Source organism: Rhinolophus sinicus, chromosome 11 (assembly GCF_057876585.1).
Source record: "Rhinolophus sinicus isolate RSI-liver-muscle chromosome 11, RSI-T2T, whole genome shotgun sequence".
Classification (NCBI taxonomy): domain Eukaryota; kingdom Metazoa; phylum Chordata; class Mammalia; order Chiroptera; family Rhinolophidae; genus Rhinolophus; species Rhinolophus sinicus.
In genome coordinates, this window is record NC_142511.1 from 27,076,720 (window position 1) to 27,098,500 (window position 21,781).

Here is a 21,781-nt window from a genome sequence, read left to right on the forward strand (position 1 = left end):
GGGGGGGGATGAGAGGTGTTGGGGTAGGGGGGCGTGGTAAAAGCCATTCCGGGCGTGGGGAGTCCCAGGATGCCAGGGCGCCCAGACATATGTCACAGTCAGGGAAGTGACAGAGGCCTGTGGAGCCACTGGGGGGCGCGAAGGGGCCTCGCTGCGGGCCAGGAGTAGCCCGTGGCCCACACCAGCGGCGACCGGAGGAGGCGGGGAGCGGGCGGGAGGCACTCGGGCACACATGCTCGCCACCCGAGCGGCCCAGCAGCATGGCGCGTGCGCTCAGGAGGCAAGTCGGGAGCAGGCTCTTGGAGTGACGGGAGCCGGGTCCCAGTGCCTAAGGCCATACCACCCTGAATGCAGCAGATCTCGTCTGATCTCGGAAGCGAAGCAGGGTCTGTCCTGGTTAGTACTTGGATGGGAGACCGCCTGGGAATACCTGTTGGCTTTTGCTAGCGTCTCCTTTTGCATCGCCGCTCCGGCGTGGCTCCCTCTGCAGCTTCCCAGCCAGCCGCAGGTCCCCCTGACCAGCAGAGGGTCAGCCGCCCGGCACTACAAGCTGGCAGCCCCGGCCGCACACCAGGCCCGTGGGCCAGGGCTCCCCCCACACACCCTCCTCTCAGTCCTCTTCGGTCCCGCAGGCCGTCATCGCGAATCCTTCGCCGACTCGCGGTCGCCGCCACCGCCGCCTGCGCCAAAGCCACCGCCACCACCGGGCTCCCCACCCCCCCCACCCCCCCACCCCCCCCCCCCCCCCCCGCCAGCGCTGCCCTCGCCCCCGCCCCTGTCCCCGCCCCCGCCGCCGCCACCGCCAAACTCCCTCAAACTCCCTCCTGTGCTCTCCCCACCTCGGCCGCCAGCACCGCGCTCCCCATCTCCGCCACCAGTGCTGCCCTCTCCCCCACCCCCACCCCCGCCGCCGCCATATCCGTACTCCCTCAATTCCCTCCTCCGCTCTCCCCGCCTCCAGCACCGCCATCTCCCCCGCCCCCGCCCCAGACCCCCGCAGCCACCATCGCCATACTCCCTCAGTCTCCCGCCTCTGCTCTCCCGGCCTCCCCCGCAGCACCGCCCTCACGCCCTCCCCCGCCCCCGCTGCCGCCATTGCCGCACTCCCTCAATTCCCTCCTCTGCTCTCCCCGCCTCCAGCACCGCCATCTTCCCAGCCCCCGCCCCAGCCCCCGCCGCCACCAATGCCATACTCGCTCAGTCTCCCGCCTCTGCTCTCCCGGCCTCCGCCGCCAGCACCGCCCTCACGCCCTCCCCAGCCCCCGCCGCCACCGCCGCCGCCATCGGCCCCCGTGTCCCAGCGCCCACCGTCAATGCCCCCATTGTCGCCGCCGCCATCGCCGCCCTGGCGCCATCCACGCGGTTGCCATCGCCTGCCTCGACACCATCCCCTGCCTCCGCCGCCGCCGCCGCCGCCGCCGCCGCAGACGCCGCCGCAGACGCCCCCGCCGCCGCCGCGGGGTCCTCCCACAACTCCCAGGCCCAGGGTTGCCTGCTGGTGCATGCCTCCACCAGCCTTGGGGCTGCGGTTGGGGGTAAACCTGGTGGCGGTAGGGGGGCGGGTTGTATGCCGGTCTGGGTGCGGGGAGTCCCAGGATGCCAGAGTTCCACGACTTCTGGCACCATCAGGGAAGTGGCAGTGTCCCATGGAGCCCCGGGTGGCGCGAAGGGGCCTCGCTGTCGGCCAGGAGTAGCCCGCCGCCCACGCCAGGGGCATTAGGAAGAGGCGGGGAGCCGGACTGGGGGGGGACGCGGTGCTGGCAGAGCCGGCCCGCGGGTCGATGCTCGCCACCGGAGCGGCTCATCTGCATGGCGGGCGCTCACGAGACAGGCCGGGAGCAGGCTCTTGGGGTGCGGGAGCCGGGTCCCAGCGTCTACGGCCATACCACCCTGAACGCGCCCGATCTCCTCTGATCTCGGGAGCTAAGCAGGGAGGGGCCTGGTTAGTACTTGCATGGGAGACCTCCTGGGAATACCTGTAGGCTTTTGCTCGCCTCTCCTTTTGCGCCGCCGCCCCGGCGTGCCTCCCTCCGAATCCCTGCCGGCCCTTGCCCCTCTGCAACCCCTGCAGCCGCCCAGCCAGCCGAAGGTCCCCCTGGCCAGAGGAGGGACAGCCGCCCAGCACTACAAGCTCGCATCCCCGGCCGCACACCAGGCCTGTCGGCCAGGGCTCCCCCCCTCTCCCTCTTCTTAGTGCTCTTCGCCGAGGCAGGCCGTCAGCCTGCAGCAGTCAGCCGCGTCTAGGTCGCCGCCGCCGCCACCGCCATCGCAGGGCTCCCTCTCGCTCCCCGACCCTGCCGCCGCCGCAACCCCCAACGCCCAAGCCCAGGGCTGCCTGCCGGCGCAGGCTTCCACCAGGCTCTCTCCATCCCAGGACGTGCCGGTCCTTTGCACCTCGGCCCGAGCCCAGGGGACGCCCATCCCTGCGCCTGCCCCTGGGCCCCGAGACACAGGATCGGCGTGTCCTCGGGCAAACGGGACGCCCACCCGCCCCGCCCCACCGGAGTCTTCTGTCTCCGCGGGCAGGCACCTCTCCCCACACCCCCGCGCGTCCCCTCCCGTCTCCCACAAGAGCCAGGAGCCCTCCCTTCCCGCCGGCCACGGTGTCCCCGACACAAAGGGCACAAAGAGCCGGGACAAACCAGGGGACGGCGGGAACAGCACCCCAACACACCACGCGCCATCGACTCCAGGGGAGACCGCCACAAGGGAAGAGCAGGCACGCAGGCACACAATCCTCACAACCAGGGTGCCTGGGGGCTGCCACTCTCCTCCCGCGGGCGGGTCCCTGGGCGGGGCTCAGAGCCCACTGGCCCTCCGGAGACCCTGGCGGCCCGCCCCGGGGGCTTCAATGGTGACTGCCAACGCCAGGGCAATGCCTCCTTGGCGGAGCCCAGCCCCGGGCACGACCACACTCCGGTGGAGAAGCCACCACTTCAACACAGCCTCAGTGCGTCTGTCCCAGTCCGTGTGCCCGAATGTGCGTCCCTCCCACCCTCCCCCACCCCATGTCTGTCTGGCTCTGTGACGTGCCTGTTGGGTTCTGGCTCTGGCTCAGGAGCTCTCTCCCCGCGTGCCAGCCCCCTCTTTCTCTGTCTCTGTCCATGTCTCTCTGTATGTCTAGACACATACATGTACATATACGTGTATATTTCCATCTCGCTCCCTCTTACTCCTCCTCCCGTTCTGTCTGTCTGTCCCTGTCCTGCGGGGACTCTAGTCCCTCTGCCCGCACAAGAACGCAGGATTTGGCGAGGCCAAGAAGGAACACCCACAGAGCCACGGATAGGGGTCTCATAGCACCATGTCTCACGGGCGGCTGGCTTGGAGACACGGCAAGCCGGAGCCGCCCGATCCCCCACCTGCTGGCCGATTCTCTGCCAACCAACAGACCCACCAAGCCGGCCCACTGCAGTCCGCGCCCCTCTGCAATTTGCAGTCCACCATCCGCGCTTCCTAGCTTGGCCACCGCAGCTCTGCCGGTGTCCAATGGCCAACTGGCAACAGCTGAAGGCCAAGCGGTAACAGCTGATGTCAGTGCAGCCCCACGCAGTACCCCCGTCCCCCGGTACCCCCGTCTCCCCGTCACCCCTGTCTCCGTTCCCCCGGTTCCCCGTCTTCCTGTCCCCCATCTCCCGGGTCCCCCGTCCCCACGTTCCACCATCCCCCCTATTCCGGTCCCCCCGTCCCCTGTTCCCCCCGTCCCCTGATCCCCCTGTTCCCCCGTACCCCCATCCACCCTCTCCCAGTCCACCCGTCCCCCGGTGCCCCCGTCCCCCCAGTGCCCCATCCCCCGTCCCCCGCTCCCCCGTCCCCCAGTCCACCCACGCCCCTGGTCCACCCGTCCCCCATTCCCTCATCTCCCGGTCCCCCCCTCCCCGGGTCCCCCGACCCCCGTTCCCCCGTCTCCCGGTCCTCCGTCTTGCGGTCCACCTGTCCCCCGGTCCCCAGTCCCAACGTCTCCCCGTCTCCCCGTCCCTCCTTCGCCTGGTCCCCCCGTCCCCCCATACCCCCGGTCTCCTGTTCCCCGGTCCCCCGTCTCCTGGTCCCCCGGTCCCCCGGTTCCCCCGGCGCCCAGGCGCCCTTCTACCGGTCCCCCCGTTCCCCGGTCGCCCCGACTCCCGGTCCCCAGTCTCCCGGTCCCCTGTCTCCCGGTCGCCCGGTTTTCCGGTCCCCCGGTCCTCCGTCCAGTGTTACCCCCTTCCCCCGGTCCCCCGGTCCCCCCATCTCCCTGTCCCTCTGTCTCCCGGTCCGGTCGCACACCCATCCCCCGTCTCCCGGTCCCCCGTCTCCCGGTCGCCCGGTCCCCAGGTCCCCCGTCTCCCGGTCGCCCGGTCCCCAGGTCCCCCGTCTCCCGGTCCCCTCATCCCCTGGACCCCCAACCCCCGGTCCCTGGTCCCCCGGTCCCCCAGTCCCCCGGTTCCCCCATCGCCCTGGCCCCCGTCTACCGATCCCCCAGTTCTCCGTTCGCCCCGTCTTCCGGTCCTCCCGTCCCACAGTCTCCCGTCTCCCGGTGTCCCATCTCCCGGTCACCCGTCCCCGGTCCCCCGTCTCGCGGTCCCCCGTCTCCTAGTCGCCCCGTTCCCCGGTACCCGATCTCCCGGTCCCCTCATCCCCCAGTCCCCCAACCCCCGGTCCCCGGTCCCCCCGTCCCCGGTCCCCGGTCCCCCGGTCCCCCCATCTCCCGGTCCACTGGTACCCCCGTCCCCCAGTCCATTCATGCCCCTGGTCACCCCGTCGCCCGGTCCCCTATCCCCCGGTCCCCCAACCTCCGGTCCCCCGGTCCGCGGGTCCCCTGGTCCCCCCATCCGCCGTTCCCCCGGTCCCCCCCGTCTCCGTTGCCCCGGTCCCCCCGTCCCCCGGTCCCCCCGTACCCCGGTCCCCCCGACCCTCCAGTCCCCCTGTCCCTCTGTCTCCCGGTCCCCCCGTCACCCCGGCCCCCCGGCCCCAGGTCCCCCATCTCCCGGTCCCCCCGTCTCACGGTCCCCCGTTCCCCCGTTTCCCGGTCCCCACCTCCCCATGTCCCTCGTCCCCCAGTACCCTCGTACTCCTGTCCCTACATCCATCGGTCTCCTGGTCCCTCCGTCCCACCGTCCGCCAGTCCCACCGTCCTCTCATTCCCCCAATCCCCCCAGTCCCCCAGTCTCCCTGTCCCCCAATTCCCCGGTCTCCCTTTCCCCTGGTACCGTGTCCCCCCATCTCCCGGTCCCCCCGTCTCCTGGTCCCACTGTCTCCCAGTACCCAGTCCCCCTGTCCCCCCGGTCCCCCGGTCCCCTTGTCCCCCCATCCCCCAGTCCCCCCGTCCCCCCGGCCCTCTCGTACTCCCGTCCCCCCATCTTCCGGTCACCCCTTCCCCCATCCCACATGCCCCCGTCTCCCAGACCCCCCGTCCCCCGGTTCTCCCAGTTCCAACGGTCTCCCTGTCCCCCTGCCACCCTTCCCCCATCTCCTGGTACCCCGTCCCCCGGTACCCCCGCCCCGGGTTCCCACAGTCCCACCGTTCTCCTGTCCCCCCCTTACACCCGTCTCCCGGTCCCCTGTCCCCCGGTCCTCCCATCCCCCGGTCCCCCTGTCCCCCGTTCTGTCTGTCGGTCCCTGTCCTGCGGGGACTCTAGTCCCTCTGCCCGCACAAGAACCCAGGATTTGGCGAGGCCAAGAAGGAACACCAACAGAGCCACGGATAGGGGGCTCATAGCACCATGTCTCACGGGCGGCTGGCTTGGAGACACAGCAAGCCGGAGCCGCCCGATCCCCAACCTGCCGGACGATTCTCTGCCAACCAACAGACCCACCAAGCCGGCCCACTGCAGTCCGCGCCCCTCTGCAATTTGCAGTCCACCATCCGCGCTTCCTACCTTGGCCACCGCAGCTCTGCCAGTGGCCAATGGCCAACTGGCAACAGCTGATGGCCAAGCGGTAACAGCTGATGTCCGTGCAGCCCCCACGCAGCACCCCTCCACGCGAGGCCCAGAGCCTGGAAAGTGCTCTCTGCAAGTCTGTCCCCACAGTCCCCGTCTGTCTCTCTCCGCCTACCTCTTGCTCCATCTCTGGCCTTCTCTCATCCTCTCTCTCAACACCCTGGGTCAGGAGAGGTGATGTGTAGCCAGTGAAGTGACCAGTGATCGGGCGGGACGCCGGTCGCTGATGAGGGGCGAGGGCCCAGACAGAAGGCTGTGTGACGAAGGGTGGCGGCAGTCTGGAGGTGCTGCCCCCTGGTCGCGGGTGGCTCTCCCTGGCTTTGGGCCAGTGGGTGGGGCCGGCCAGGGCCAGGGCCTGGGTTGCACGTCCCTAGGGTGGAGGGGACTGAGAGGACCCTGCGACCCCCTCGGTGGCCCTGAGTGGTGGGGACAGCACAGCAGCAAGGGGGGTGTGCGGTTGTGGGGCTGGGGGGGGGATGAGAGGGGTTGGGGTAGGGGGGCGTGGTAAAAGCCATTCCGGGCGTGGGGAGTCCCAGGATGCCAGGGCGCCCAGACATATGTCACAGTCAGGAAAGTGACAGAGGCCTGTGGAGCAACTGGGGGGCGCGAAGGGGCCTCGCTGCGGGCCAGGAGTAGCTCGTCGCCCACACCAGCGGCGACCGGAGGAGGCGGGGAGCGGGCGGGAGGCACTCGGGCACACATGCTCGCCACCCGAGCGGCCCAGCAGCATGGCGCGTGCGCTCAGGAGGCAAGTCGGGAGCAGGCTCTTGGAGTGCCGGGAGCCGGGTCCCAGTGCCTAAGGCCATACCACCCTGAACGCAGCAGATCTCCTCTGATCTCGGAAGCGAAGCAGGGTCTGTCCTGGTTAGTACTTGGATGGGAGACCGCCTGGGAATACCTGTTGGCTTTTGCTAGCGTCTCCTTTTGCATCGCCGCTCCGGCGTGGCTCCCTCCGAACCCCTGCCGCCCCTTGCCCCTCTGCAGCCTCCCAGCCAGCCGCAGGTCCCCCTGACCAGCAGAGGGTCAGCCGCCCGGCACTACAAGCTGGCAGCCCCGGCCGCACACCAGGCCCGTGGGCCAGGGCTCCCCCCACACACCCTCCTCTCAGTCCTCTTCGGTCCCGCAGGCCGTCATCGCGAATCCTTCGCCGACTCGCGGTCGCCGCCACCGCCGCCTGCGCCAAAGCCACCGCCACCACCGGGCTCCCCCCCCTCCCCCCCCCTTCCCCCCCCCCCCCCCCCCCCCGCCAGCGCTGCCCTCGCCCCCGCCCCTGTCCCCGCCCCCGCCGCCGCCACCGCCAAACTCCCTCAAACTCCCTCCTGTGCTCTCCCCACCTCGGCCGCCAGCACCGCGCTCCCCATCTCCGCCACCAGTGCTGCCTCTCCCCCACCCCCGCCCCCGCCGCCGCCATATCCGTACTCCCTCAATTCCCTCCTCTGCTCTCCCCGCCTCCAGCACCGCCATCTTCCCAGCCCCCGCCCCAGCCCCCGCCGCCACCAATGCCATACTCGCTCAGTCTCCCGCCTCTGCTCTCCCGGCCTCCGCAGCCAGCACCGCCCTCACGCCCTCCCCAGCCCCCGCCGCCACCGCCGCCGCCATCGGCCCCCGTGTCCCAGCACCCACCGTCAAAGCCCCCATTGTCGCCGCCGCCATCGTCGCCCTGGCGCCATCCACGCGGTTGCCATCGCCTACCTCGCCACCCTCCCCTGCCTCTGCCGCCGCCGCCGCCGCCGCCGCCGCCGCCCCCGCCGCCGCCGCGGGGTCCTCCCACAACTCCCAGGCCCAGGGTTGCCTGCTGGTGCAGGCCTCCACCAGCCTTGGGGCTGCGGTTGGGGGTAAACCTGGTGGCGGTAGGGGGGCGGGTTGTATGCCGGTCTGGGTGCGGGGAGTCCCAGGATGCCAGAGTTCCACGACTTCTGGCACCATCAGGGAAGTGGCAGTGTCCCATGGAGCCCCGGGTGGCGCGAAGGGGCCTCGCTGTCGGCCAGGAGTAGCCCGCCGCCCACGCCAGGGGCATTAGGAAGAGGCGGGGAGCCGGACTGGGGGGGGACGCGGTGCTGGCAGAGCCGGCCCGCGGGTCGATGCTCGCCACCGGAGCGGCTCATCTGCATGGCGGGCGCTCACGAGACAGGCCGGGAGCAGGCTCTTGGGGTGCGGGAGCCGGGTCCCAGCGTCTACGGCCATACCACCCTGAACGCGCCCGATCTCCTCTGATCTCGGGAGCTAAGCAGGGAGGGGCCTGGTTAGTACTTGCATGGGAGACCGCCTGGGAATACCTGTAGGCTTTTGCTCGCCTCTCCTTTTGCGCCGCCGCCCCGGCGTGCCTCCCTCCGAATCCCTGCCGCCCCTTGCCCCTCTGCAACCCCTGCAGCCGCCCAGCCAGCCGAAGGTCCCCCTGGCCAGAGGAGGGACAGCCGCCCAGCACTACAAGCTCGCATCCCCGGCCGCACACCAGGCCTGTCGGCCAGGGCTCCCCCCCTCTCCCTCTTCTTAGTGCTCTTCGCCGAGGCAGGCCGTCAGCCTGCAGCAGTCAGCCGCGTCTAGGTCGCCGCCGCCGCCACCGCCATCGCAGGGCTCCCTCTCGCTCCCCGACCCTGCCGCCGCCGCAACCCCCAACGCCCAAGCCCAGGGCTGCCTGCCGGCGCAGGCTTCCACCAGGCTCTCTCCATCCCAGGACGTGCCGGTCCTTTGCACCTCGGCCCGAGCCCAGGGGACGCCCATCCCTGCGCCTGCCCCTGGGCCCCGAGACACAGGATCGGCGTGTCCTCGGGCAAACGGGACGCCCACCCGCCCCGCCCCACCGGAGTCTTCTGTCTCCGCGGGCAGGCACCTCTCCCCACACCCCCGCGCGTCCCCTCCCGTCTCCCACAAGAGCCAGGAGCCCTCCCTTCCCGCCGGCCACGGTGTCCCCGACACAAAGGGCACAAAGAGCCGGGACAAACCAGGGGACGGCGGGAGCAGCACCCCAACACACCACGCGCCATCGACTCCAGGGGAGACCGCCACAAGGGAAGAGCAGGCACGCAGGCACACAATCCTCACAACCAGGGTGCCTGGGGGCTGCCACTCTCCTCCCGCGGGCGGGTCCCTGGGCGGGGCTCAGAGCCCACTGGCCCTCCGGAGACCCTGGCGGCCCGCCCCGGGGGCTTCAATGGTGACTGCCAACGCCAGGGCAATGCCTCCTTGGCGGAGCCCAGCCCCGGGCACGACCACACTCCGGTGGAGAAGCCACCACTTCAACACAGCCTCAGTGCGTCTGTCCCAGTCCGTGTGCCCGAATGTGCGTCCCTCCCACCCTCCCCCACCCCATGTCTGTCTGGCTCTGTGACGTGCCTGTTGGGTTCTTGCTCTGGCTCAGGAGCTCTCTCCCCGCGTGCCAGCCCCCTCTTTCTCTGTCTCTGTCCATGTCTCTCTGTATGTCTAGACACATACATGTACATATACGTGTATATTTCCATCTCGCTCCCTCTTACTCCTCCTCCCGTTCTGTCTGTCTGTCCCTGTCCTGCGGGGACTCTAGTCCCTCTGCCCGCACAAGAACGCAGGATTTGGCGAGGCCAAGAAGGAACACCCACAGAGCCACGGATAGGGGTCTCATAGCACCATGTCTCACGGGCGGCTGGCTTGGAGACACGGCAAGCCGGAGCCGCCCGATCCCCCACCTGCTGGCCGATTCTCTGCCAACCAACAGACCCACCAAGCCGGCCCACTGCAGTCCGCGCCCCTCTGCAATTTGCAGTCCCACCATCCGCGCTTCCTAGCTTGGCCACCGCAGCTCTGCCGGTGTCCAATGGCCAACTGGCAACAGCTGAAGGCCAAGCGGTAACAGCTGATGTCAGTGCAGCCCCACGCAGTACCCCCGTCCCCCGGTACCCCCGTCTCCCCGTCACCCCTGTCTCCGTTCCCCCGGTTCCCCGTCTTCCTGTCCCCCGTCTCCCGGGTCCCCCGTCCCCACGTTCCACCATCCCCCCTATTCCGGTCCCCCCCCCCCCGTCCCCTGTTCCCCCCGTCCCCTGATCCCCCTGTTCCCCCGTACCCCCATCCACCCTCTCCCAGTCCACACGTCCCCCGGTGGCCCGTCCCCCCAGTCCCCCCACGCCCCTGGTCCACCCGTCCCCCATTCCCTCGTCTCCCGGTACCCCCCTCCCCGGGTCCCCCGACCCCCGTTCCCCCGTCTCCCGGTCCTCCGTCTCGCGGTCCACCTGTCCCCGGTCCCCCAGTCCCAACGTCTCCCCGTCCCCCCGTCCCTCCTTCGCCTGGTCCCCCGTCCCCCCATACCCCCGGTCTCCTGTTCCCCGGTCCCCCGTCTCCTGGTCCCCCGGTCCCCCGGTTCCCCCGGCGCCCAGGCGCCCTTCTACCGGTCCCCCCGTTCCCCGGTCGCCCCGTCTCCCGGTCCCCAGTCTCCCGGTCCCCTGTCTCCCGGTCGCCCGGTCTTCCGGTCCCCCGGTCCTCCGTCCAGTGTTACCCCCTTCCCCGGTCCCCCGGTCCCCCCATCTCCCTGTCCCTCTGTCTCCCGGTCCGGCCGCACACCCATCCCCCCGTCTCCCGGTCCCCCGTCTCCCGGTCGCCCGGTCCCCAGGTCCCCCGTCTCCCGGTCCCTCATCCCCTGGACCCCCAACCCCCGGTCCCTGGTCCCCCGGTCCCCCAGTCCCCCGGTTCCCCCATCGCCCTGGCCCCCGTCTACCGATCCCCCAGTTCTCCGTTCGCCCCGTCTTCCGGTCCTCCCGTCCCACAGTCTCCCGTCTCCCGGTGTCCCATCTCCCGGTCACCCCGTCCCCGGTCCCCCGTCTCGCGGTCCCCCGTCTCCTAGTCGCCCCGTTCCCCGGTACCCGATCTCCCGGTCCCCTCATCCCCCAGTCCCCCAACCCCCGGTCCCCCGGTCCCCCCGTCCCCCGGTCCCCGGTCCCCCGGTCCCCCCATCTCCCGGTCCACTGGTACCCCGTCCCCCAGTCCATTCATGCCCCTGGTCACCCCGTCGCCCGGTCCCCTATCCCCCGGTCCCCCCAACCTCCGGTCCCCGGTCCGCGGGTCCCCTGGTCCCCCCATCCGCCGTTCCCCCGGTCCCCCCCGTCTCCGTTGCCCCGGTCCCCCCGTCCCCCGGTCCCCCCGTACCCCGGTCCCCCCGACCCTCCAGTCCCCCTGTCCCTCTGTCTCCCGGTCCCCCCGTCACCCCGGCCCCCCGGCCCCAGGTCCCCCATCTCCCGGTCCCCCCGTCTCACGGTCCCCCGTTCCCCGTTTCCCGGTCCCCCCCTCCCCATGTCCCTCGTCCCCCAGTACCCTCGTACTCCTGTCCCTCCATCCACCGGTCTCCTGGTCCCTCCGTCCCACCGTCCGCCAGTCCCACCGTCCTCTCATTCCCCTCCCCCAATCCCCCAGTCCCCCAGTCTCCCTGTCCCCCAATTCCCCGGTCTCCCTTTCCCCTGGTACCGTGTCCCCCCATCTCCCGGTCCCCCCGTCCCCTGGTCCCACTGTCTCCCAGTACCCAGTCCCCCTGTCCCCCCGGTCCCCCGGTCCCCTTGTCCCCCCATCCCCCAGACCCCCGGCCCCCCGGCCCTCTCGTACTCCCGTCCCCCCATCTTCCGGTCACCCCTTCCCCCCGTCCCACATGCCCCCGTCTCCCAGACCCCCCGTCCCCCGGTTCTCCCAGTTCCAACGGTCTCCCTGTCCCCCTGCCCCCCTTCCCCCATCTCCTGGTACCCCGTCCCCCGGTACCCCCGCCCCGGGTTCCTACAGACCCACCGTTCTCCCTGTCCCCCCTCTTACACCCGTCTCCCGGTCCCCTGTCCCCCGGTCCTCCCGTCCCCCGGACCCCCTGTCCCCCCGTTCTGTCTGTCGGTCCCTGTCCTGCGGGGACTCTAGTCCCTCTGCCCGCACAAGAACCCAGGATTTGGCGAGGCCAAGAAGGAACACCAACAGAGCCACGGATAGGGAGCTCATAGCACCATGTCTCACGGGCGGCTGGCTTGGAGACACGGCAAGCCGGAGCCGCCCGATCCCCTACCTGCCGGCCGATTCTCTGCCAACCAACAGACTCACCAAGCCGGCCCACTGCAGTCCGCGCCCCTCTGCAATTTGCAGTCCACCATCCGCGCTTCCTAGCTTGGCCACCGCAGCTCTGCCAGTGGCCAATGGCCAACTGGCAACAGCTGATGGCCAAGCGGTAACAGCTGATGTCCGTGCAGCCCCCACGCAGCACCCCTCCACGCGAGGCCCAGAGCCTGGAAAGTGCTCTCTGCAAGTCTGTCCCCACAGTCCCCGTCTGTCTCTCTCCACCTACCTCTTGCTCCGTCTCTGGCCTTCTCTCATCCTCTCTCTCAACACCCTGGGTCAGGAGAGGTGATGTGTAGCCAGTGAAGTGACCAGTGATCGGGCGGGACGCCGGTCGCTGATGAGGGGCGAGGGCCCAGACAGAAGGCTGTGTGACGAAGGGTGGCGGCAGTCTGGAGGTGCTGCCCCCTGGTCGCGGGTGGCTCTCCCTGGCTTTGGGCCAGTGGGTGGGGCCGGCCAGGGCCAGGGCCTGGGTTGCACGTCCCTAGGGTGGAGGGGACTGAGAGGACCCTGCGACCCCCTCGGTGGCCCTGAGTGGTGGGGACAGCACAGCAGCAAGGAGGGTGTGCGGTTGTGGGGCTGGGGGGGGGATGAGAGGGGTTGGGGTAGGGCGGCGTGGTAAAAGCCATTCCGGGCGTGGGGAGTCCCAGGATGCCAGGGCGCCCAGACATATGTCACAGTCAGGGAAGTGACAGAGGCCTGTGGAGCCACTGGGGGGCGCGAAGGGGCCTCGCTGCGGGCCAGGAGTAGCCCGTCGCCCACACCAGCGGCGACCGGAGGAGGCGGGGAGCGGGCGGGAGGCACTCGGGCAGACATGCTCGCCACCCGAGCGGCCCAGCAGCATGGCGCGTGCGCTCAGGAGGCAAGTCGGGAGCAGGCTCTTGGAGTGCCGGGAGCCGGGTCCCAGTGCCTAAGGCCATACCACCCTGAACGCAGCAGATCTCGTCTGATCTCGGAAGCGAAGCAGGGTCTGTCCTGGTTAGTACTTGGATGGGAGACCGCCTGGGAATACCTGTTGGCTTTTGCTAGCGTCTCCTTTTGCATCGCCGCTCCGGCGTGGCTCCCTCCGAACCCCTGCCGCCCCTTGCCCCTCTGCAGCCTCCCAGCCAGCCGCAGGTCCCCCTGACCAGCAGAGGGTCAGCCGCCCGGCACTACAAGCTGGCAGCCCCGGCCGCACACCAGGCCCATGGGCCAGGGCTCCCCCCACACACCCTCCTCTCAGTCCTCTTCGGTCCCGCAGGCCGTCATCGCGAATCCTTCGCCGACTCGCGGTCGCCGCCACCGCCGCCTGCGCCAAAGCCACCGCCACCACCGGGCTCCCCCCCCCCCCCACCCCCCCACCCCCCCACCCCCCCCCCCCCCCCCCCCCGCCAGCGCTGCCCTCGCCCCCGCCCCTGTCCCCGCCCCCGCCGCCGCCACCGCCAAACTCCCTCAAACTCCCTCCTGTGCTCTCCCCACCTCGGCCGCCAGCACCGCGCTCCCCATCTCCGCCACCAGTGCTGCCCTCTCCCCCACCCCCGCCCCCGCCGCCGCCATATCCGTACTCCCTCAATTCCCTCCTCCGCTCTCCCCGCCTCCAGCACCGCCATCTCCCCCGCCTCCGCCCCAGACCCCCGCAGCCACCATCGCCATACTCCCTCAGTCTCCCGCCTCTGCTCTCCCGGCCTCCGCCGCCAGCACCGCCCTCACGCCCTCCCCCGCCCCCGCTGCCGCCATTGCCGCACTCCCTCAATTCCCTCCTCTGCTCTCCCCGCCTCCAGCACCGCCATCTTCCCAGCCCCCGCCCCAGCCCCCGCCGCCACCAATGCCATACTCGCTCAGTCTCCCACCTCTGCTCTCCCGGCCTCCGCCGCCAGCACCGCCCTCACGCCCTCCCCAGCCCCCGCCGCCACCGCCGCCGCCATCGGCCCCCGTGTCCCAGCGCCCACCGTCAAAGCCCCCATTGTCGCCGCCGCCATCGCCGCCCTGGCGCCATCCACGCGGTTGCCATCGCCTACCTCGCCACCCTCCCCTGCCTCCGCCGCCGCCGCCGCCGCCGCCGCAGCCGCCCCCGCCGCCGCCGCGGGGTCCTCCCACAACTCCCAGGCCCAGGGTTGCCTGCTGGTTCAGGCCTCAAACAGCCTTGGGGCTGCGGTTGGGGGTAAACCTGGTGGCGGTAGGGGGGCGGGTTGTATGCCGGTCTGGGTGCCGGGAGTCCCAGGATGCCAGAGTTCCACGACTTCTGGCACCATCAGGGAAGTGGCAGTGTCCCATGGAGCCCCGGGTGGCGCGAAGGGGCCTCGCTGTCGGCCAGGAGTAGCCCGCCGCCCACGCCAGGGGCATTAGGAAGAGGCGGGGAGCCGGACTGGGGGGGGACGCGGTGCTGGCAGAGCCGGCCCGCGGGTCGATGCTCGCCACCGGAGCGGCTCATCTGCATGGCGGGCGCTCACGAGACAGGCCGGGAGCAGGCTCTTGGGGCGCGGGAGCCGGGTATCAGCGTCTACGGCCATACCACCCTGAACGCGCCCGATCTCCTCTGATCTCGGGAGCTAAGCAGGGAGGGGCCTGGTTAGTACTTGCATGGGAGACCTCCTGGGAATACCTGTAGGCTTTTGCTCGCCTCTCCTTTTGCGCCGCCGCCCCGGCGTGCCTCCCTCCGAATCCCTGCCGCCCCTTGCCCCTCTGCAACCCCTGCAGCCGCCCAGCCAGCCGAAGGTCCCCCTGGCCAGAGGAGGGACAGCCGCCCAGCACTACAAGCTCGCATCCCCGGCCGCACACCAGGCCTGTCGGCCAGGGCTCCCCCCCTCTCCCTCTTCTTAGTGCTCTTCGCCGAGGCAGGCCGTCAGCCTGCAGCAGTCAGCCGCGTCTAGGTCGCCGCCGCCGCCACCGCCATCGCAGGGCTCCCTCTCGCTCCCCGACCCTGCCGCCGCCGCAACCCCCAACGCCCAAGCCCAGGGCTGCCTGCCGGCGCAGGCTTCCACCAGGCTCTCTCCATCCCAGGACGTGCCGGTCCTTTGCACCTCGGCCCGAGCCCAGGGGACGCCCATCCCTGCGCCTGCCCCTGGGCCCCGAGACACAGGATCGGCGTGTCCTCGGGCAAACGGGACGCCCACCCGCCCCGCCCCACCGGAGTCTTCTGTCTCCGCGGGCAGGCACCTCTCCCCACACCCCCGCGCGTCCCCTCCCGTCTCCCACAAGAGCCAGGAGCCCTCCCTTCCCGCCGGCCACGGTGTCCCCGACACAAAGGGCACAAAGAGCCGGGACAAACCAGGGGACGGCGGGAGCAGCACCCCAACACACCACGCGCCATCGACTCCAGGGGAGACCGCCACAAGGGAAGAGCAGGCACGCAGGCACACAATCCTCACAACCAGGGTGCCTGGGGGCTGCCACTCTCCTCCCGCGGGCAGGTCCCTGGGCGGGGCTCAGAGCCCACTGGCCCTCCGGAGACCCTGGCGGCCCGCCCCGGGGGCTTCAATGGTGACTGCCAACGCCAGGGCAATGCCTCCTTGGCGGAGCCCAGCCCCGGGCACGACCACACTCCGGTGGAGAAGCCACCACTTCAACACAGCCTCAGTGCGTCTGTCCCAGTCCGTGTGCCCGAATGTGCGTCCCTCCCACCCTCCCCCACCCCATGTCTGTCTGGCTCTGTGACGTGCCTGTTGGGTTCTGGCTCTGGCTCAGGAGCTCTCTCCCCGCGTGCCAGCCCCCTCTTTCTCTGTCTCTGTCCATGTCTCTCTGTATGTCTAGACACATACATGTACATATACGTGTATATTTCCATCTCGCTCCCTCTTACTCCTCCTCCCGTTCTGTCTGTCTGTCCCTGTCCTGCGGGGACTCTAGTCCCTCTGCCCGCACAAGAACGCAGGATTTGGCGAGGCCAAGAAGGAACACCCACAGAGCCACGGATAGGGGGCTCATAGCACCATGTCTCACGGGCGGCTGGCTTGGAGACACGGCAAGCCGGAGCCGCCCGATCCCCCACCTGCTGGCCGATTCTCTGCCAACCAACAGACCCACCAAGCCGGCCCACTGCAGTCCGCGCCCCTCTGCAATTTGCAGTCCACCATCCGCGCTTCCTAGCTTGGCCACCGCAGCTCTGCCGGTGTCCAATGGCCAACTGGCAACAGCTGAAGGCCAAGCGGTAACAGCTGATGTCAGTGCAGCCCCACGCAGTACCCCCGTCCCCCGGTACCCCCGTCTCCCCGTCACCCCTGTCTCCGTTCCCCCGGTTCCCCGTCTTCCTGTCCCCCGTCTCCCGGGTCCCCCGTCCCCACGTTCCACCATCCCCCCTATTCCGGTCCCCCCCGTCCCCTGTTCCCCCCGTCCCCTGATCCCCCTGTTCCCCCGTACCCCCATCCACCCTCTCCCAGTCCACCCGTCCCCCGGTGCCCCCGTCCCCCCAGTGCCCCATCCCCCGTCCCCCGCTCCCCCGTCCCCCCAGTACCCCCACGCCCCTGGTCCACCCGTCCCCCATTCCTTCGTCTCCAGGTCCCCCCCTCCCCGGGTCCCCCGACCCCCGTTCCCCCGTCTCCCGGTCCTCCGTCTCGCGGTCCACCTGTCCCCCGGTCCCCCAGTCCCAACGTCTCCCCGTCCCCCTGTCCCTCCTTCGCCTGGTCCCCCCGTCCCCCCATACCCCCGGTCTCCCGTTCCCCGGTCCCCCGTCTCCTGGTCCCCTGGTCCCCCGGTTCCCCCGGCGCCCAGGCGCCCTTCTACCGGTCCCCCCGTTCCCCGGTCGCCCCGTCTCCCGGTCCCCAGTCTCCCGGTCCCCTGTCTCCCGGTCGCCCGGTCTTCCGGTCCCCCGGTCCTCCGTCCAGTGTTACCACCTTCCCCCGGTCCCCCGGTCACCCCATCTCCCTGTCCCTCTGTCTCCCGGTCCGGCCGCACACCCATCCCCCCGTCTCCCGGTCCCCCGTCTCCCGGTCGCCCGGTCCCCAGGTCCCCCGTCTCCCGGTCCCCTCATCCCCTGGACCCCCAACCCCCGGTCCCTGGTCCCCCGGTTACCCCATCGCCCTGGCCCCCGTCTACCGATCTCCCAGTTCTCCGTTCGCCCCGTCTTCCGGTCCTCCCGTCCCACAGTCTCCCGTCTCCCGGTGTCCCATCTCCCGGTCACCCCGTCCCCGGTCCCCCGTCTCGCGGTCCCCCGTCTCCTAGTCGCCCCGTTCCCCGGTACCCGATCTCCCGGTCCCCTCATCCCCCAGTCCCCCAACCCCCGGTCCCCCGGTCCCCCCGTCCCCCGGTCCCCGGTCCCCCGGTCCCCCCATCTCCCGGTCCACTGGTACCCCCGTCCCCCCAGTCCATTCATGCCCCTGGTCACCCCGTCGCCCGGTCCCCTATCCCCCGGTCCCCCCAACCTCCGGTCCCCCGGTCCGCGGGTCCCCTGGTCCCCCCATCCGCCGTTCCCCCGGTCCCCCCCGTCTCCGTTGACCCGGTCCCCCCGTCCCCCGGTCCCCCCGTCCCCCGGTCCCCCCGACCCTCCAGTCCCCCTGTCCCTCTGTCTCCCGGTCCCCCCGTCACCCCGTCCCCCCGGCCCCAGGTCCCCCATCTCCCGGTCCCCCCGTCTCACGGTCCCCCGTTCCCCCGTTTCCCGGTCCCCCCCTCCCCATGTCCCTCGTCCCCCAGTACCCTCGTACTCCTGTCCCTCCATCCACCGGTCTCCTGGTCCCTCCGTCCCACCGTCCGCCAGTCCCACCGTCCTCTCATTCCCCCAATCCCCCAGTCCCCCAGTCTCCCTGTCCCCCAATTCCCCGGTCTCCCTTTCCCCTGGTACCGTGTCCCCCCATCTCCCGGTCCCCCCGTCCCCTGGTCCCACTGTCTCCCAGTACCCAGTCCCCCTGTCCCCCCCGTTCCCCCTTCCCCTTGTCACCCCATCCCCCAGTCCCCCCGTCCCCCCGGCCCTCTCGTACTCCCGTCCCCCCATCTTCCGGTCACCCCTTCCCCCCGTCCCACATGCCCCCGTCTCCCAGACCCCCCGTCCCCCGGTTCTCCCAGTTCCAACGGTCTCCCTGTCCCCCTGCCCCCCTTCCCCCATCTCCTGGTACCCCGTCCCCCGGTACCCCCGCCCCGGGTTCCTACAGTCCCACCGTTCTCCCTGCCCTCCCCCTTACACCCGTCTCCCGGTCCCCTGTCCCCCGGTCCTCCCGTCCCCCGGTCCCCCTGTCCCCCCGTTCTGTCTGTCGGTCCCTGTCCTGCGGGGACTCTAGTCCCTCTGTCCGCACAAGAACCCAGGATTTGGCGAGGCCAAGAAGGAACACCAACAGAGCCACGGATAGGGGGCTCATAGCACCATGTCTCACGGGCGGCTGGCTTGGAGACACGGCAAGCCGGAGCCGCCCGATCCCCAACCTGCCGGCCGATTCTCTGCCAACCAACAGACCCACCAAGCCGGCCCACTGCAGTCCGCGCCCCTCTGCAAATTGCAGTCCACCATCCGCGCTTCCTAGCTTGGCCACCGCAGCTCTGCCAGTGGCCAATGGCCAACTGGCAACAGCTGATGGCCAAGCGGTAACAGCTGATGTCCGTACAGCCCCCACGCAGCACCCCTCCACGCGAGGCCCAGAGCCTGGAAAGTGCTCTCTGCAAGTCTGTCCCCACAGTCCCCGTCTGTCTCTCTCCGCCTACCTCTTGCTCCGTCTCTGGCCTTCTCTCATCCTCTCTCTCAACACCCTGGGTCAGGAGAGGTGATGTGTAGCCAGTGAAGTGACCAGTGATCGGGCGGGACGCCGGTCGCTGATGAGGGGCGAGGGCCCAGACAGAAGGCTGTGTGACGAAGGGTGGCGGCAGTCTGGAGGTGCTGCCCCCTGGTCGCGGGTGGCTCTCCCTGGCTTTGGGCCAGTGGGTGGGGCCGGCCAGGGCCAGGGCCTGGGTTGCACGTCCCTAGGGTGGAGGGGACTGAGAGGACCCTGCGACCCCCTCGGTGGCCCTGAGTGGTGGGGACAGCACAGCAGCAAGGGGGGGTGTGCGGTTGTGGGGCTGGGGGGGGGATGAGAGGTGTTGGGGTAGGGGGGCGTGGTAAAAGCCATTCCGGGCGTGGGGAGTCCCAGGATGCCAGGGCGCCCAGACATATGTCACAGTCAGGGAAGTGACAGAGGCCTGTGGAGCCACTGGGGGGCGCGAAGGGGCCTCGCTGCGGGCCAGGAGTAGCCCGTCGCCCACACCAGCGGCGACCGGAGGAGGCGGGGAGCGGGCGGGAGGCACTCGGGCAGACATGCTCGCCACCCGAGCGGCCCAGCAGCATGGCGCGTGCGCTCAGGAGGCAAGTCGGGAGCAGGCTCTTGGAGTGCCGGGAGCCGGGTCCCAGTGCCTAAGGCCATACCACCCTGAACGCAGCAGATCTCCTCTGATCTCGGAAGCGAAGCAGGGTCTGTCCTGGTTAGTACTTGGATGGGAGACCGCCTGGGAATACCTGTTGGCTTTTGCTAGCATCTCCTTTTGCATCGCCGCTCCGGCGTGGCTCCCTCCGAACCCCTGCCGCCCCTTGCCCCTCTGCAGCCTCCCAGCCAGCCGCAGGTCCCCCTGACCAGCAGAGGGTCAGCCGCCCGGCACTACAAGCTGGCAGCCCCGGCCGCACACCAGGCCCGTGGGCCAGGGCTCCCCCCACACACCCTCCTCTCAGTCCTCTTCGGTCCCGCAGGCCGTCATCGCGAATCCTTCGCCGACTCGCGGTCGCCGCCACCGCCGCCTGCGCCAAAGCCACCGCCACCACCGGGCTCCCCACCCCCCCCACCCCCCCACCCCCCCACCCCCCACCCCCGCCAGCGCTGCCCTCGCCCCCGCCCCTGTCCCCGCCCCCGCCGCCGCCACCGCCAAACTCCCTCAAACTCCCTCCTGTGCTCTCCCCACCTCGGCCGCCAGCACCGCGCTCCCCATCTCCGCCACCAGTGCTGCCCTCTCCCCCACCCCCGCCCCCGCCGCCGCCATATCCGTACTCCCTCAATTCCCTCCTCCGCTCTCCCCGCCTCCAGCACCGCCATCTCCCCCGCCCCCGCCCCAGACCCCCGCAGCCACCATCGCCATACTCCCTCAGTCTCCCGCCTCTGCTCTCCCGGCCTCCGCCGCCAGCACCGCCCTCACGCCCTCCCCCGCCCCCGCTGCCGCCATTGCCGCACTCCCTCAATTCCCTCCTCTGCTCTCCCCGCCTCCAGCACCGCCATCTTCCCAGCCCCCGCCCCAGCCCCCGCCGCCACCAATGCCATACTCGCTCAGTCTCCCACCTCTGCTCTCCCGGCCTCCGCCGCCAGCACCGCCCTCACGCCCTCCCCAGCCCCCGCCGCCACCGCCGCCGCCATCGGCCCCCGTGTCCCAGCGCCCACCGTCAAAGCCCCCATTGTCGCCGCCGCCATCGCCGCCCTGGCGCCATCCACGCGGTTGCCATCGCCTACCTCGCCACCCTCCCCTGCCTCCGCCGCCGCCGCCGCCGCCGCCGCAGCCGCCCCCGCCGCCGCCGCGGGGTCCTCCCACAACTCCCAGGCCCAGGGTTGCCTGCTGGTTCAGGCCTCAAACAGCCTTGGGGCTGCGGTTGGGGGTAAACCTGGTGGCGGTAGGGGGGCGGGTTGTATGCCGGTCTGGGTGCCGGGAGTCCCAGGATGCCAGAGTTCCACGACTTCTGGCACCATCAGGGAAGTGGCAGTGTCCCATGGAGCCCCGGGTGGCGCGAAGGGGCCTCGCTGTCGGCCAGGAGTAGCCCGCCGCCCACGCCAGGGGCATTAGGAAGAGGCGGGGAGCCGGACTGGGGGGGGACGCGGTGCTGGCAGAGCCGGCCCGCGGGTCGATGCTCGCCACCGGAGCGGCTCATCTGCATGGCGGGCGCTCACGAGACAGGCCGGGAGCAGGCTCTTGGGGCGCGGGAGCCGGGTATCAGCGTCTACGGCCATACCACCCTGAACGCGCCCGATCTCCTCTGATCTCGGGAGCTAAGCAGGGAGGGGCCTGGTTAGTACTTGCATGGGAGACCTCCTGGGAATACCTGTAGGCTTTTGCTCGCCTCTCCTTTTGCGCCGCCGCCCCGGCGTGCCTCCCTCCGAATCCCTGCCGCCCCTTGCCCCTCTGCAACCCCTGCAGCCGCCCAGCCAGCCGAAGGTCCCCCTGGCCAGAGGAGGGACAGCCGCCCAGCACTACAAGCTCGCATCCCCGGCCGCACACCAGGCCTGTCGGCCAGGGCTCCCCCCCTCTCCCTCTTCTTAGTGCTCTTCGCCGAGGCAGGCCGTCAGCCTGCAGCAGTCAGCCGCGTCTAGGTCGCCGCCGCCGCCACCGCCATCGCAGGGCTCCCTCTCGCTCCCCGACCCTGCCGCCGCCGCAACCCCCAACGCCCAAGCCCAGGGCTGCCTGCCGGCGCAGGCTTCCACCAGGCTCTCTCCATCCCAGGACGTGCCGGTCCTTTGCACCTCGGCCCGAGCCCAGGGGACGCCCATCCCTGCGCCTGCCCCTGGGCCCCGAGACACAGGATCGGCGTGTCCTCGGGCAAACGGGACGCCCACCCGCCCCGCCCCACCGGAGTCTTCTGTCTCCGCGGGCAGGCACCTCTCCCCACACCCCCGCGCGTCCCCTCCCGTCTCCCACAAGAGCCAGGAGCCCTCCCTTCCCGCCGGCCACGGTGTCCCCGACACAAAGGGCACAAAGAGCCGGGACAAACCAGGGGACGGCGGGAGCAGCACCCCAACACACCACGCGCCATCGACTCCAGGGGAGACCGCCACAAGGGAAGAGCAGGCACGCAGGCACACAATCCTCACAACCAGGGTGCCTGGGGGCTGCCACTCTCCTCCCGCGGGCGGGTCCCTGGGCGGGGCTCAGAGCCCACTGGCCCTCCGGAGACCCTGGCGGCCCGCCCCGGG

At 70.8% G+C, this 21,781-nt stretch overlaps 6 pseudogenes; all 6 read left to right on the plus strand.

Annotated features, from left to right (window-relative positions):
* The first annotated feature begins 326 nt into the window (after window positions 1-326).
* LOC148756719 (5S ribosomal RNA) lies at window positions 327-446 on the plus strand (annotated as a pseudogene).
* A 1,426-nt stretch (window positions 447-1,872) lies between these two features.
* Window positions 1,873-1,992, plus strand: LOC148756720 (5S ribosomal RNA; annotated as a pseudogene).
* Window positions 1,993-8,090: 6,098 nt separating this feature from the next.
* LOC148756721 (5S ribosomal RNA) lies at window positions 8,091-8,210 on the plus strand (annotated as a pseudogene).
* A 4,664-nt stretch (window positions 8,211-12,874) lies between these two features.
* Window positions 12,875-12,994, plus strand: LOC148756722 (5S ribosomal RNA; annotated as a pseudogene).
* A 1,449-nt stretch (window positions 12,995-14,443) lies between these two features.
* Window positions 14,444-14,563, plus strand: LOC148756723 (5S ribosomal RNA; annotated as a pseudogene).
* Window positions 14,564-20,809: 6,246 nt separating this feature from the next.
* LOC148756724 (5S ribosomal RNA) lies at window positions 20,810-20,929 on the plus strand (annotated as a pseudogene).
* Window positions 20,930-21,781: the final 852 nt, after the last annotated feature.